The sequence below is a fragment of the Lotus japonicus genome, chromosome 3 (assembly GCF_012489685.1).
Source record: "Lotus japonicus ecotype B-129 chromosome 3, LjGifu_v1.2".
NCBI lineage: Eukaryota > Viridiplantae > Streptophyta > Magnoliopsida > Fabales > Fabaceae > Lotus > Lotus japonicus.
Window position 1 is genome coordinate 85103674 of NC_080043.1, and position 4655 is coordinate 85108328.

At 34.5% G+C, this 4655-nt stretch overlaps 1 non-coding gene across 1 annotated transcript; it reads left to right on the plus strand.

Moving 5' to 3' along the window:
• Positions 1-1155: 1155 nt before the first annotated feature.
• TRNAP-UGG (transfer RNA proline (anticodon UGG)) lies at positions 1156-1227 on the plus strand. The gene has a single exon. It is a non-coding gene; the product is annotated as a tRNA-Pro (tRNA).
• The last annotated feature ends 3428 nt before the right edge of the window (positions 1228-4655 follow it).

The window sequence follows — 4655 nt, forward strand, 5'->3', positions numbered from 1 at the left end:
TCACAATTTCTATGCCCAGGGTTTACTTGAAAGATGAACAATTGAACCCCAAAGATTACAAGAATCCTCCCCTGGATATTCGAGATTCTAATCTCTCCTTACTTTTCCCAGTAATTTCCTAACTGATCACAACTAGTTTCCTTTATTTATACCATAAGATAGTTAGCATGCAACCAACTGTATCCCTTACTGCCCAACAGTTGCTGGCCTCTCTAACTCTACACTGAGCAACTATGAGGGTGATGAGCCATTAGTTCCTATTCCCCTCTTACCTTTCCTCTCATAAACCTTCCTTATAGGAGGTCGAAATTTATCACCACCTTGTATATTTTTTTTTCCAAAAGCTATAACTCATGGTTTGATTCAGTTGATTGATAGTCATCGAGAGTTTTATCCAATCCAGCTCTATTTTGAATTAATGACTGCTGCACCCCATAATGTCAGGTGGTAAGACCTTCAACTTTTGGCTGATTGGAATGAACTGAATTAACAGAAAAGATATGAATTTTCAAATGTGAGCTTGGAATGCTTATAAAAACTGTCATATATTTGCAAATTGTACAATCTAAGTGTGTCATTTGACTTTCATAGCTGTGGAGAAAGAAAAGTAAAATTACTAAAATGAAGTGTTAATGAAGAGTAGTAGTAGTGAAATTAAATTGAAATTAGTTATATCAAACTTACAGCCAATGCAGACCGGATTTTCTCAGCAGTTTCATCAGTGAGCTTGTCTATCTTTTCAGTCTCTTTCTTAGCTGGGAATTGAAATCCTATTAAGGTAAAAAGGCACAAGCTCACAAAGGCATATAGTATTGATCTAGATAGAGCAAATAATTAAGATATATACTCAATGAAGTAAAAAATATCTAGTTAGAGTTTAGCATTGAAGTAATCATAAGCATAAAGGTTCCAGAGTCTCATTTAGTCTAATTGGTTCTATTCTCTCCTCTCATCTCTTTCACATCTCAGGTTACATATCCTTTGACAAACCTGCTACTTGATAAGATGAAACAACTGACAAGTGGTTATTCTCAGGTTAGTAATTAAATTTGGTCATTTTAATGTAATCTTAGTATACAACATGGAGCCATGTGATATGGATATTTTTATTAAAAATTGGTGATATAACTCACCTAACCTACGTCATTACAGCTTGGGCATTTGGTCTAGTGGTATGATTCTTGCTTTGGGTGCAAGAGGTCCCGAGTTCGATTCTCGGAATGCCCCTATTTTTTAATATATTTTAAGCGTTTTTTCATTGACACAATACAAAAACATACCTGCCTCAAAAACATCTAAAGAAAATGTTTGAACATTACTTAATGAAAACAAAAGAGTGAAATGAATTTCTTTAAGATAGCTTTGAAAGGTTGCCTTTAATTTAAAAATAGGAAAGAATTTGATTGAATAAGAGACACATAGCTCACTTTTATGTTATTTTATAAGATTGAAAAGAGGAGAATATACAAGTGTTCATAAGTTCATCAGGCTAGCTTCTTTTAACAACTGAGAGAATACTTAAATGGGTCTCTAGTGCTATGTCTCTACTCACAGGATGAGCTCGAAGGAAAAAATGTAAAAGTTCTACAAACAGGTAAACAAGTCAAATGGTGAAGTCCCACCGTAGAGGCAGCCTGCTTAAGCTCATAAACAATAGAAAACAAAAACTGAACTGTTAGGAGCTAGCTCAAAGAGAAAAGAATCAAATATGTCTAAGCTAATGTAAGCAATGTAAAGAAGGAAGAAATTGATTACCTTTTGTTCGGCGCCAATAACCAAAGCATTGCTCATGATCAGCAGCAATGGAAGCCAAAATAAGAGAAAAGTAGTTGGTAAGTTTCTGTAAAATTAAATTTAGCAGTGACATGCTAGATTAGTAACACAGTAACATATGGCTAGTAATAATACATTTAACATATTTGAATATATGAATAATGGTAATGGAACGCTCATGAGAAAAAAACAGCACAAACATGTAATAGCAGAGTTGTCAACAAGCTTCAAAGTCATCTCTCTATTGACACCATCCCTTTTGCATTGAATCAAGTAATTAATAAACCAAGTCTGTTACAATTTTGTGTTGCTTTCATTTTATTCCCCAACGTACTGAATATATTTGATGATGTGTCTGTGTTGTTCATATGAATCATCATGAAATTAATGTTCACTCAAATTATTGTGTTCATCATGTCATCCAATACAATACATAAAGAAGAATATACTCAAACATATAATAAACGAAAATCCTTCAGTCAGCACTTTACAAGCTACTCAACAAATTCATTAAAAGATCCTGAGCCAAGATCCTGGAATGAAACAGAAATTTTCAATAAGATTACAAATTGGTAAAGTTACATGATCAGTCTTCCAATGGGAACAAACAAACAAACAAATTATATGTCATCTCAAATTTTAGTTTCCGTCACTTGTTGAATAGATGTCTCATGTTTGCTGAAGATTATCAAGTTGAGGCACAAGTGATGCAGGAACATTGACATTGGCAGAATCACCGGGGGACTGTCCAACTGGCTAAATAAAGCTTAAAGGAGTTTCTGACTCATCTTCCTTCACCAAGAGAGGAGTTTCTCCATGGGAAACTTTATAAACACAAATCATCTTTAAACCAATTCATACAAGATTCAGTAAAGCTTTCAATGATTTTTCTTCCGATGTGACTTCATAATGTATGAAACATCCACCAAGATCAACAACGTTAAAGATAAAGAAAAACAACAACTACGGAGCTGGGATTCAAAACTAGTCAAATAAGTTGGGATGGGGCTATTTGTAAGTACTCAATAATTAAATTTTCAAAATGGTTAAATGGAACCTTGAGCTTAAGTTTTGTGAGAACGTACGTAAAGTATACATAAAAAAACTCTCTTTGATATATTCAGAACAATCACGAATATTAACATCCGTTATGACGAGATAACATTTATTGGATAATTAGCAATTAAATGTATTCATATTTAGGTGAGCTTGTTATAACTTAACATTGCATTGCATTACATGTAAAATTGAGAGACTTTACTTGGCCTAAATACCCAAGGCCCAATAACATCTTAGCGAGTACAATGGCTTCATGGACACTATGTTGGTTGGCCAAAATGACTAAGATAAGAAATATCTCGTCCATGGATAGTCGAGCGGATGTCGTCAACTAAATTAGTAACGACATCACAAGGTTAGTTATATAAAAATAACCATCGTCTCATATATCTATCACTAAGACTTCATAAAGGCTCTGACTCACAAAAACAATATTCATAAATATTTATAAATACATGTTTAGTTGTTCATTTACATTAGCATTGTTCATTTTTACAAATTTATTATCCTTTTGTTACTAACTTTGAAAGTTTTTTCTATGCTATCATATTGACTTAAACATTGGAATGTCTTAACAAATGATCCCTTAACAAAATATGGGAAGATCATTCAAGATAGCACATCACCACAAAAGAATTCTAAGCATCTTGCACATTGAAAGAGCATAAGGATTCAATAAAGTTTATAGCATCCTAAGGTTAGCATCGGTAACTAATGGGACAATAACCTCAAACCTCAAGCTCTAGCAAGGAACACTGCCAATGCAAACGTGTTTTCCGGATTCATGTTCAGAGAGAGAAAAACACGAATGTTGTCCACATCGGTGGTTAGCGCACACAGAATCAAAATCGCACATAGTTTTAAAAAAGAAAAAGAAAAAGAAAAATCTCTATGAGAAGAGTGGACAACTAGGAATGGCAAGGTGCGTGAAGCCACGTGAGAGTGGGTCCCCTCAGCGCGTGAAATACAGTTTCGGGAATGAGCGAGTGTGGTTTGGATGCCAAGGGCAATGAGAGAGAGAAATCAGGTGAAGAGGATGAGCACATTTAACTGCCACGTGGCCGATTCTTGACCCAGTGAATGAAATCAGTACAGCCAAGCAAATCGGAATCTCCATCATGCTGAACCGCCACGTGGACGGATAACCGGTCACCGTTTAATTGCTTCTATTCTAGTTTTCTCTCTCATCTCAAACTCGAAGGAAAAGAGAGAAAAATATCTGCAACAGCCGAAAGAAGTGTGAGTGAGTCCAACACCACACAAAATCAAATACCCTTCTTGCTCCCTTGTTAGCAGACACCTGGCATCCCCGCACACCACAAATATCACGTATTGTTCCTTCCCATCACTTTGTTCATTGCTTTGCTTCTTTTTCTTCCTTCCTCCATCCTTTCACTCTTTTTTCAAAACTAAATACTTATAACTTCACACCTCATTTTTAGGTGTAAAGAGATAGTAGAAGAGAGAAACATAAAGAAAGGAGAAATAAAATAAAGATGTGATAGGTGATTTGATTAATAAAGAAAAAAAAATTAAATAAAGAATGAATGCGGAAAAGAGGTGAAGGTGTGTATGTATCATAACTTAATAAATAAAATGTGACTTCTTTTTTTGAAATTAATAAAATGTGAATGTAAATGATAGTTCCTATGAATTCTTTCCTGATGAGAGATGATATACTTTTAATTTCGAGTTTGTAGCGGTTTTTGATATAGCAGTCTCAAACCACAAAAAAACTCATGGGCAGTTGTGAAAAAGAATAGCACTAGACACTAGTAACTACTAGGAACCAAAAATAACTAAATGAATTAAAGCAGAGGTGC